The sequence below is a fragment of the Thunnus thynnus genome, chromosome 13 (genome assembly GCF_963924715.1).
Source record: "Thunnus thynnus chromosome 13, fThuThy2.1, whole genome shotgun sequence".
In the NCBI taxonomy this organism is placed as follows: domain Eukaryota; kingdom Metazoa; phylum Chordata; class Actinopteri; order Scombriformes; family Scombridae; genus Thunnus; species Thunnus thynnus.
In genome coordinates this window covers 26,789,650-26,802,251 of record NC_089529.1, presented here as the reverse complement: position 1 = coordinate 26,802,251, position 12,602 = coordinate 26,789,650, and the positions used below count along the sequence as shown (strand labels likewise).

The window sequence follows — 12,602 nt, the reverse complement described above, 5'->3', positions numbered from 1 at the left end:
CTTAGTTGGTCATTTGGAGTTCATCATTTGGTTTTCATCTTCACCCTGTATTGATTCTGCACAGAGAGCTAAACAATGAAAAAAGTACAATATTTCCATCTGAATAGTAATAGTAGAAGCACCTAAAAGTTATACCTCAGTACAATACTTGCGTAAATGTAATGAGTTGCCTTCTATCACTAAAACCCCACTGAGACTCTGGAAATTGAGGGTTTTTTGACAGCAATTACTTTGGAGATTAAGAAAATGTGATTTTCTAATAAAATATGATGCATTAAGCTCGTCCTCACGAGAAAAACAACAGCATCGGTCTAAAATTCAGTGACGCGGTTCAGATGACGTCAATATTAGGTGACTTCTTTCGTATGATTGGTAGGGTTTGGTTGATGGCTAGATAGTTAGTTAGTTAGTTAGTTAGTTAGTTAGTTAGATGGCAAAAAGTGGCTTCCCAGCTCATTGGGACACTTTTTTAAAAACTGTAACATGGTGGATACTGTTGCCATGACAACGAAGGTTGCCTAACTAGTTAGTATTAATTTAAAGTGATAATTTTAATCCCAACCATGATCTTTCTTTAACCCTAACTAAGTGTTTTTTGTGCCTAAACCTAACTAGGCCTTAACCACAGCGTTGTCACACCATAAAACATCATTATTTTTTAATAATGATTTGTAACAGTTTTGAACAACAGCATATTACGCTCCTATGGGTCGTTCTGGAGTGTAGCTACAATCGACCCATGTGGTCGTTTCATAATGAGGATGTGTTGGATGTGTATATCACAATGCCAGGATAATAAATCCATACACACTTCCCTGTAATTACTTTTTACTCTTACTCTTACTCTCATAAAACCAAGTTCTTTAAATTTATGAATAGAAGTTTCATAAATGAATCTGGTTACTGAAAATTTCATATCATGATTGTGAATGGAATATTTATGTTTACAGATTTAGTTTATAATTGTTTAGTTTTGCCAAAAGAAAACAGATTTCAAGGATATTTAAGAAAATACCATTTGTTGTTATAAATGTTTAATTGTATTCTTTCACACTAAAAAGTTTTTTTAAGTTTTTCATTCTTTTTGTTTAGTTTTTTTTTTTTTTTTCAATCATATAATAGCTTAAAGTTTGGAGCTTTACATAACTCATGATTAAGCTCTGCACAAAGTTTTACACTAATCCAGTAAAGTCTTTTATATATATATATTATATATATGTATATATATATATATATATATATATATATAGATAGATAGATAGATAGATAGATAGATATACATATATATATATATATATATATATATATATATATATATATATATATATATATAGATATAGATAGATAGATAGATAGATAGATAGATAGATATAATATATAGTAAAATGTGGTAATTTACATGAGTGGTAATTGGGGGTTATTAAGAAGATATAAAGCCTAAGCTGGCTGGTTACATAGACTTTTTGTGACTAAAGGACTGTCCTGAGACGGTTAATAGATAAAATGCTTTTCCTTTATGTTTTGAAACAGGGAGCTGGGAGGGAAACAGGTGGGTAGTGTTGGTCCTGCAACTGTTTCTTGATAAACAAGTTGTTTTGTATAAAGTCTTCTTCTACAACCTTTTGTCTCGCTGTACTGCCATTCATGCCAACAGGAGGTGAATAATGAGTAGGGTCCAAGCCCTGGGGCCATGAGTAAGAGGGGTAATCAGGATTGTAGTCTTGAAAGTATTTGTAATCATTGTCAAACCACATTCCAATACTCAGCGCAAGCTGATGTGCAAGGACCGAGGAGTTTGTCTTCAATTGCTAGCTCATGCTGTAGGGTCAGTATATAGAAGACGAAGCGTTACTGTGACCAAGAACCATTCATACATACAAAGGGCTGAGCATAAAATCATAAAAGGCTTCAGTGATTACCAACTTATGCTTCAATTCAAGTCAACTTGAGATCCAAATGTGGATAATTTGGTATTTTTTAGCAGTTTGTAGATGTACAGTAGCTAGCTTTCCATCCAAATTTAGTGCAAATTTTAACTGAATTTCCAGAATATCGGCAAACGAAATTAATATTGAGTATTTAATTAATATGCGTTTCCAACCAATGACATTTTGCAAACAGTTTGCTCATCAAGATAAACAGCTGGTGGTGCTATTTTTCTAGTCGGTGCCATTAAACCATTTCAGAAGAAATGGGCGCCTCGAGATGACCTAATAAAAGAGTGCCAGTCAAACCTCAAACTGTGAAAAATAACATGATCCAAACAGATCTGATGTTTCCGTCTGCCGCTATTTTCCATCTCTTCAGTGGAGCGGAAACGTAAGTGGACTTTTAAATCACATGCTTTATTCATGTCATGATTTAATCGCTAAATCTGCTTCCATTGCACTTCATTGCTCTTTGCTTTTATCGATGCGTTAACTTTTCCACCACAGTCCCGCCAAAAAGGTTTTTTTATGCGTAAATTGAAAACGCAAATAAAAATAGGTGGCTGCAAACACACACATACTCTTCTTTAAATCCTTTAATATTCATCCAATTCTTTACCCGTAGCAGCTGAGCCAAACACTTTGAGTCAAAAATTGCATCTCACAGGAGTCAGTGAATGCATATTATACACACTGCTGGTCTGGAATGAGCTAAACTTACTCTTTTCAGTTATAAAACCTTTTCCAATGTGCATTGCGGACAGGTGTCCATAAATGATGCAACGCTGCTACTGCCAGCTCTGTCTTTCTACATAGAGTTTGACTTTGATAATGACCATCGATAATAGAAAGTTTCATATCAATTGATTATAAATTTCATATATATTTAGTTTAGACAGAAAAAGGTTAAGAAGCATGTGCTCCATTGTGAAAATAAATAAATAATAAGAGAGGTGAAAGTGGCCATGAGATGGGCATGGTGGGGTCTTCGTCAGCCACATACACTCCTCACAAAGGATGTTTTTTTTATTGATTGATTATACAGATTATTCCGCTGTCACACGCTGTTAAATCCCCGCTGTCACACCTCCAAGTGAAGGAAATCCCTCTAGACAACACAACAAGTTCCCCAAACGAGACAAACACACTCCGACGAACAAATCCCCAAACTAACTGTCAGGAGGGAAACTCCTGACTCTCTTTGCTGCTTCTGTCTGGAAGGTAAATCAACAGGCAGGAGTCCCGGTTTGAACTAATATCACAGAAAGCGAGTCGAGAAAAGAAGCTCCTCGTTTGTTACCGACTCTCCGCGCTGGAGTTCCCCACCGAGGAAATTGACCCATAGCGGTGACACTATATTTTTTTTCATGTCTGTGACATACTACTACAGATATAGACACTGAAACTATAGTGAGAGGTGTAATGTTGCTGGTATGATATCAATATCAATATCAACGAATCATTAAACTTTCTATTTTTGCTGCACGTAAGATGTGCTGCTCTAACCTGTTCACATACATGCACTGTACTGCAGGTACAGTCAAACTGCTTTGTTTGATCGAAACAGCAATTTTTATTAATTTAAATGAAAGTGTCAGTTAAACCTTTTTCAGGACTGGAAGTTGTTTTAGGCAATGGTTTTAGTGAAATATTGTGGTTGAAACGTCAACAAGAGTTGATGGTTAGATGTTGAACTCATGAGACATGTGGTGAGTCATTGTCAGCTTTATGAGTCATGACGTGTTTTAGATGTGTTTCCGTTATTGTTGTGTCAACTGACTCTGGCAGTGAGAAAGGTATTTAGGTGTGGCGTGGTGGTGTCAGGACTGCAACACCTAAACCCAGAAAGAGGAACCAACTTAAAATTGCCTTCACTGGAACGGCAGCACAGTTTGCACATTGATGTTTAAGGTGGCTCATGCAAATTTCTGTTTGTGTTACTAAATAAATGCACCTTTTTTTCTTTTTTTATTTCCTTGTGCAATAGTGCATTACTTTGAAAAAATACCCATCAAGTTAACGCATAGGCGTGTGGTATGCCAAAAGCAGATTTAAATATTCAGTGTGATTTTATCTTATACGTTTTTCTACTGGTCGCACAGCACTACAGTTCATCCGGTGATTTTACCCGTTTTACCTTCCATTGCAACTTCACCCAAAATTTTCCTTGAAATAAACAAGGATAAAACCAAAATCAAATGATTTTTTTTTTGATGCCAAAGAAGACAGACTTGACCTAAATTTCAGAAGTTTCATCACAATCTGTCACAAAATCAGCTTACGAACATCTCAAGGATCAACGATTTCATGTCAAAACAAGATTTGTGGAAACTGGTGCACGCCTTTGTCTCTAGCAGGCTGGGCTACTGTAAGGGACCATTCAGAATTTTTTTAAATTTATTTCCTGATTGTTTGAATGGCAAAAAACAAAAACACAGCCCCTTTGAGGGGGGGGGGGTCTTCCACATGAATGCCCAACACATTATTCATTGATGGTGATCATATTTCCAGGTATCAAATCCAGCGCAGTCCAAACACTGAAGATGTTATCGAAGCACGACAGTTGGTATGTAAATATAAAACCTGCATTAAAGATAACACTCTCTCAATTGTTTCAGAGGAACTTCATCTGCTCAGAATGATTCACTGTGTTTGAACTTTTTTGTTTTCATCAACACCAGGAAGAATAACGGTTAACCGTGTCCAGTTCAATTCAGACAATGATGGTCTGACAATGGAAATTTGGTTTGCAGCTGTGCAAAAAGAGACAAACTGAAAAGAAATCTTTGCATACATACATACAGACAGGTGCAAAGGAGGATTAATAAAAAGTGAACATTTTTACATTTGCTCCTGCACACTGTCAACATGTGGTCTGTTTTTTTTGGTGCAGTGACCGTCATCAGGCATATCAAAATATTTTCATTAAACAGTAGAAAAGTTAAAACAAAGAACAAAAAACTATTTCAACAATTAATATAAATCCTATTAACTTATTAAATTCTCCACAGGTTACTGGAGGAGATAACATATTACATGTTATCATTAATAGAGCACTGGCCTAACACTGGCCCACCCAGCCATGTTTGATCAAAACACATTTTTTAAAAATTTAGGAAATGCATGAATATAAACTTATTATTTTTGATTTATTGATGACTTGTCATGCGTGTTGTAACAACACTTCCCACAACTTGTTTCAGCAAGTCTCCAGGATGTAACTGACTGCTCTGGTTCTGACACGCAGACCTTCCTGAACTGCCTCCAGCTAACTGGCTAGCTAGCTGTTCAGGCGATGTTACGTTAACACTACAACAATGGCTAAACAGAGTTTTTTAGTGTATTTTTTCACTTTTTTTCTATAATGTTGTGTACAGCCTTTATAGACTGATGCTCTGTTTGTTGAGCATGTTTTGCTGTTATTGCAATGTAAACTGGTGGCTGATTTTCTTCAGTTTGTCTATGTTTATTTGTTTTTTCTTCTTCTAATATTTTTTCAGGGAAACACTCACCCACCCACTTTTGTATCGGCCTACGCAAAACACAGTTTCAGCTTACGCAGCTGGGGAGCACCATGTTTTTTTAAGGTCTGTATTTGCATTTTCAATCATGTATTTGCATCTGTGAATAAAAAGCAATAGTGATGCTTTCCAGGTCTGATGATAGAGATTTGGCATTCAGCTGCTTGAAAGCATTATCACAAGTTGAGATATTGGGAAACTGAACATGGAAGGCATAAAATATAATAATGCATGGATGTAATAAAAACACATAACAATTTTGATAACGGCACTGAATAGGCAATGAAAAGTATTTTGGTCACATTAATTTGCATTATAGCTTGCTGCCATCAGTGTGTGAGAGGCACCTGCTTTGGATAAAAGCACTATATAAATGGATAACATCAATGAGAATTGATAATAATAACTGAAGCGCTCCTTTGTTTGAGTGCTCCAAGAAGCTGAATCACTCTGTTGTCTTGTATGGTCACAGTTTTGACAGCAGAGTTAGAAACAAGGAGTTTGATTGTTTCTACTTGTCTATCTGCCTCCAAGTTCGTCTTTTTCTCTGATTTTTTTTCTGCTCTTCTTTCTATTTGTCCGTCTACAGTATGTATGCCAAGAGAGTTTTCCAATCACTTCAAATCACCTGGACTAAACCTCTCCCAACCAGGCAAGGGTCCAAAACAGATCCAACATGTCAATGTAATCCATAAGGTCTAACTGATTTGAAATACATGAGGCATGTCTGAACTTTTGCCATGTCAAACCTTTACCCTGAAGCTTTTGGAAATGTTGAAAATCTGAGAGAAAAATCAAACACAGCTGGTGTTAGAGTGTTAAATTTTAATTTTGGAGGAATTTGTGACTTGAGAAGAATTTGTTAACATTGAACTGTGTCAGTATGGAGTAAATGGGGAGTGTTAAAACACAGCAGAAAACCACAGGTCAGATCCTTAGAAGTTAAAGAGTTTGTAGTTTTTAAAGAGAAACAACAACATTTGCCTGACAATCAGATTGAATTGCCATTTCATTTTTCATTTCAGTATTCAGACTGACATCATGTTAGCTGATTGTGTGGGAGGTGAGGTGGAGTTTTGACTGTCAGTTACTCAGCCCAGTGACTGTGATAATAGTAGGAGCAGTTAACTTTGCTTAATTTACAAATTAAGTTCAGTCGACATGTTCTCCTGTTTTATCAACAAAATATGTTAAAGGGAAAGTTTGCAGATCTATATTTATATCCTTGGGCTCAACTTCACATGATGCCCAGTTTTGCATTTTGCATGATTAACAGTTTTTAAAAAATCCTTATTCATCTTACATTGTCCTCTGTCTGAGACAGTCTGTTTTAGCTCCTGTCTCTTTAAGTCCCCTCTCTGTTGTGATTGGCCAGCTTCCGGATGCTGCTTCTCGGCCGACTCCCATTGGCTCGGGAGTAGGACTTTATTTCGTTTTCTCGTTCTTTACTCACAACGGAAACTTCTCAAATGCATCCCTACATATTCAAGCCTGAATCCGATCCAAAAAATTTGTGAGTGGACAATGTGAACAGCCCATAGAACAACGTTAGCAACAACGACCACAGAACGGTCAGCCATTTGTGTGCAAGCAATCTGACGTCATCTAGAGAGAGGAAGTAGAGTTAACATTGCAGAGTGGTCTGAAGCCCTGGCTTTTGACTTCTAGGGAGCATTTTTACATAACAGCCTGGTATCACCAAATAGCGTGTGAATAACACACCAATTTCTTAAGTCATTTGGCATGTAATGACGTTTTTTTTTGCATTTTGCATTTCACACCATTGAGGTCGAAGTACATCATTCTTATTCTATGAGCAAAAGAGGAATAAATTGGACGTTGAGACATGTGTCACTCAGCATCTCCTTTCTTTCTCTGCTTTTACGTTCCTCCTCTTTGCAGAAGACAGACAGCATTTACAGAAGCCATCATATCACTACAGTTTTTGCCCTGCTCTATCTGTGTGTGTGAGAGTGTTTGTAGTGTGTAACAGTACAATACATCATTCATGCCATCATCTTTCTTTCATGCCAGAGGGGAGTGTGTGCAGTTCGCCTACACCTGCTCATATTTGTTTGCACACACATATACAGTGAGCGCAGGTTCAGGGGGGGGAAGCAGGTTGCAATCCCTGCAGACCGCCACTCCCTTAATCTCCTGTGATTGACACCCTTGATGATCATGACAACTCTTGACCTGCGACAACTGACGGCTGAAACTCCAACTGCACTTAGTTGTCTGAAACCGCCGCAGCGAATCGCCCCGAGGCGGCAGGCTGAGGATGGGCTCGGTGGAGGATGGAGATGAGGAAGGACGGGCAAGTCCCTCGACTCTTTTTCCTCGTCTGCGCTCTCATCTCGTGTCCCAACCTGTGACCTTTTAAGGCCTGGCCTCCCTCGGATCAGTTTGCTGCATAGGCTGGGTCGGTCAAAGGAGTTTAATATTTAATTTTTTTTTTTTTCCACTGTGTGTAATCCACCCACACTACTACTTGTTCTATTGCCCCAAAGCAGTGAGTGACAGATATGTAGCACTGTGTGATATTTTAAAAATGTACACATGTAGGCTACACACACACACAGGCTGATGCTGATTGACTGCTTGACATGGTAGGAAGCTTGATGTGGAGCTGCCCCCTCAGACTATGAAATAGTGATGCTGTGATCCCCCTTTGCTTCTCCACATCTTTCTGTCCAGTGCATTATTTCTCCTCGTCATAGAACAGAAGTCCCTCATTATTTTTTTTTCTCCTCCATTCCCATTTCAAGCTTGTCTTACTTCCTGTTCTCATCTTGTTCATCCTCTTTCACCCCTTTCTTCTCACCCTCATTTCTTTTTAACTTTGTTTATGCTTCAGTAAGTATCTAAATGAAATGTCACAGGTCATTAATAATAATAAATAAATCCACAGGTTTGACAGTCAATCAATGGACAAGCTGAGTTCATTATTTTTCAAGTACACCATGACCGCTTACCGCGGACAAAGAGAGAAGCTTCAAATGTTACTTGACGTTTTTAGGTGTTTGTAGTAATGTTAACTCACGGTGAGGTTAGTGTAGTTAAATGTAGTGTTATTATGGTTATCTGGAGTTTCATATACTTTGTTCATGGATTTAGAAGTGATTAAACTGTTGGAATGGTTGGAGGTGTCTTCTTACCCCTGCCAGCCAATCAGAAACAAGCAATTTCATGGCTAAAGAGTGCGGATAGCGAGTTCCTCTGAATACTTGTTCTCATTCTCATGATCACCTGTTAATCAAAGAGTGTGGGCAGGACCAGATGCCACACACAACCCCCCCTCCCTCTGTGTTTAGGTGGTTCTACTTGGAGCCGCTCAGCTACAGCTGTGGAAGTTATGTAGAGTTGCTTCAACATGCAATTGTGTTAACTGCAGTTTAGTAAGTATGTAGTAATTTTGTAAGTATGAATAAGCAATCTTATCAATCACTTAAAGCTTCAGAATGTCCCTATATAAAGTAACTTTAGCATCAGTGGTTTTAGCTGTAATCCACAAGCAATTAACATTAGTGTTAGCTTGTCGTTCTTTGCTATTATTAGCAGCTAAATAATGATTGTTTTTGTCATAACAAATTTGCAGCATTGAAATGTCTCCTACAAAACGAGATAGACATAAGGAGATTTTTTTTTTACAAAGAGTCAAAAGCTGAATAGTGTCAGTAAAAACAGCAGCCACATGTTTGTGAGCTTTCTTTATTTAAATAATCAACAGTGCTGGCTAGCTAACCAGCTAATATTACCCCTGAGTTTAAAGCCTTGTCACTAACATTTTCTTGTTCAGTATTGCTATTAAATACAATGTAGTGTTAATAGGTGTCATTCAATTACAGTTGTAGATAGTTACTGATAGGGGCAGTTTGATCATAAACATAGAAACCAAAGGAAATAATTACTGGTAACAACTTGGTTTTTGCAGAGAACAACCGTGTCCCTTCAAAACCTGGACTGCATGATGCCCCAGTGCAGGACTGTGATCAGCAGATGCTGTTTGAGATTCTGCAGGTATTTGCTGCACGCTAAATACATCCACTGTTCATTTTAAACACAACTGAAACTTTTTTATTTAGCTTTATCAAGCAAAGCATGGTGCAAATAAAATCACCGTGTTCACCATTGTTGTCTCCCTCCATGATTTCACTGGGTGATGAAAATTGATGTCAAAATGTCAAAAATGTCAGAATTGATGTAAAAAGTTCATTATCTCAATTATCTCTCAATTAAAAGAACTTTTCAGCTCCGGTGGGTCTGAACCTATTTAAAGCCGGAGTAGGCAGAATTTGAAAATCAAGCCCTCCTCCTGCAGCTCTTCCCGCCTCCGCTCTCTGTCCTAAGCCCCTCCCACCAGATGACCACCAGGCATAGGCACGTGCTTCATACACACACGCAACACAACACAACACTTTAACAGCTTACTACTGCACTCACTAAGACACACAACTTCTTCTCAAGGTAAAAGGTACAACAACCTTTAGTAAACAGAAAACAGGGCCACCTCTCACCTGTTTGAAGTCCGCCACAAAAGAATTGATCGTCCCCATCTCCCTGCTTGAAATCAAGCAATACCCACAGCTCCAACCAGGTCCCAGAGCGACGAGCAGCACCAGGGCGCAGAGACGGGTCAGTATCTGACCTGAAGCTGCAGTGATGCATAAGAATCTATCGCTGCTTTTCACTTCTGGGAGCCGAGTTCTCACTCCAGTGTTGATAATAAGATTATGCGCTTTTCAGTTTCCCCCGCTCTACAGGCAATGGTCCTATGATCGCATGTTGCTTTTCATGCTGCTTTCTGTTGGTATTCAAAGCTTCTTCTTCTCTCCTTCTGCAATTCACGCAGTCTCATCACATCTGTCGGTATCTCACTGCTCACCTGGCCTCCGAACTTTCTGTGCCGTGTGCAATGAGTGCACAGGCAGAGTGCACGTTGGTAGGCAGGTAGTCCGTCTAATCATTTCATTCAGGCTGAATGAAATGATTGTACGGACTTATTACAGGCCTGCGCCAGCCACAGTTACTGGATTTTTATCTTTTTATTGTCAGAGCATTTTATTTATTGATTGCTGTCAGGATATACAGAGAATTTCAACAAGTATAACAAAAAAAAAGTTCTAAAATACATTACCTACCTTAGCTTTAACCTCTTTGCCAGACAATATTTTCCTACTTTGGAGAGCGTCAGAGAATTATCCCGTTGGTACATAAAAGGAGACGTTTTCATACATTCCAGGAGGGTTAGTGAAATAAATAATTTGTTCATTTTCCATTTCTCTGCTCTCATAAAAGCATGTTGGAAGCCAGATCGGCTCTTACCCAGAGGCTCGCCGAGGTACACGACATCAGCTCGTTACTTCTGGGGAAGAGGAATCGCAGGATTCTTGTACGCATGTTTGTGTGTGGAAAAGTTTGAGGTTGAGGCTGAAGCTCCAGCAAACAGATCAAGGCTCTGCTGGAGGGACTAAAATAGGAACTGGTTAGTAATTAATTTAAAAAAAAAAACATTAATATGAACAGAAAAACTTGCTCATGTTACTGTGCTTGTACATGTTTGTACGCCTTTGCAAGCCTCTGTACATGTCTATACGTTCTGCTTTGCATATGTGTGTGTGTGTGTGTGTGTGTGTGTGTGTGTGTGTGTGTGTGTCTCAGAGGTGTAGTAAAGGCAGGGAGTGGTGGTGTGGGGGAAGTAAAGGCAGACTAATGGGTATTATACTAATGGGCAGCAGCAGTACGACTATTCAGGCAATTAGAGCAGGAAAGGGAAAGAGCGAGGATTGGTGATGATGGACCTGGAGTGACTGCTACCCCTGAACTAATGAACACAACAGATATAGACCATCATGTACGCTGGACGTTAAAGTGATTTTTCACTTTAAAAGGTAAAACATTTTAGGAGATTCCAGCGGCCATTCCAGTGGACATGAATAGAAAGAGCAGGGAAAGTAGTGCTGTACTGTGAGTGATGGTGCGTTTGATGTTAAATGTGAAGAGAAATGTGTTGAATTTTCTTTTAAAACAACCCTGATTACTTTGGTTTCTGAGGTGACGTTATTAAAGCTTTGAGTTTGCTTCGCCAACATCATGTTTGTCAGCGTTGTGGTTTTTAAAAACTGTTGACTCACAGTTGGAAATAGGAAACTCATGGTTGGACACCTGAAACAATCAACGATTTCCTGTTAAAGTCTGATGTTTTGTTGACGCATCCATCCTCCCCGACCTCCTCCCTATGCAGACTTTGTCTATATATAATATCATATCATTACCTTCTTTGCTTCCATCATAATTACTACGGCCACCTGAGAGTTTCAATCTCTTAAATGCAAATATATTTTAGCACGTATCACGACTAATCTTGACATTTTTCTTGGGAGGACAGTCTTGATTTTAAACTAGAAAAGCCAAATTTGTTCATTTGAGTGAAGCCAGTTTGGAGCTGATGTGGTATCAGCAGTGGCTGAGATTGATAAGGTGAGAAACTTGTCAAACAAAGCAAACATACAGATCGGTGACAAATTAAAGGGCACATATTATGCACATTTCCAGGTCCATATTTGTATACTGGGGCTCTACTGGGACTGCTGGAACCATCAGGCTTTACTATCTGACACAATTGTTGTATTTGTTAACTCACTAAGCTTCTCAAAAGTAATGTGTGTTGTTGGTTGAGGAGAGTTAACTTGAGAGCTCAGTCTTCATATTTAATTTTACTGACTTAACTGGCTCTCCTGCCAATAACTCCCAGTCAATAATTTAATGTAGCTCATATACTACGATTATTGTTTTGACAGTTTCCAACCAAAATGTAGACGCATATAAAAAAAAAAACTTGAATACATTCAAAGTGACAGTTACAAGTGCACGTTTTTAATTTAGATTTTTGATGCATAATTAAATACACATTTTTTTTGGTAAATAACACAAAATTGCATTTTTGTAAAAATGTGTAATTTATGTGACCATTTCTAACACTTAGCTATCATAATCTGGTGTCATATGTACAACAATAGCTCTTGTGACAAATAATAAATTCAAATTACTGATTGATAACTGTTTTTTTATTTTTTAAAAATCCCCAAATCTGTGAAAATTAGATCTGTGACATTTCAGTTAAGAAAATAACACCTAACCTAATGATGTTTTC

General features: G+C 38.2%; 1 long non-coding RNA gene across 1 annotated transcript; it reads left to right on the top strand.

The window, feature by feature from the left end:
- The first annotated feature begins 8,684 nt into the window (after window positions 1-8,684).
- LOC137195056 (uncharacterized) lies at window positions 8,685-11,447 on the top strand. The gene is made up of 3 exons (XR_010931067.1): window positions 8,685-8,847; window positions 9,384-9,469; window positions 10,748-11,447. It is a non-coding gene; the product is annotated as an uncharacterized lncRNA (long non-coding RNA).
- The last annotated feature ends 1,155 nt before the right edge of the window (window positions 11,448-12,602 follow it).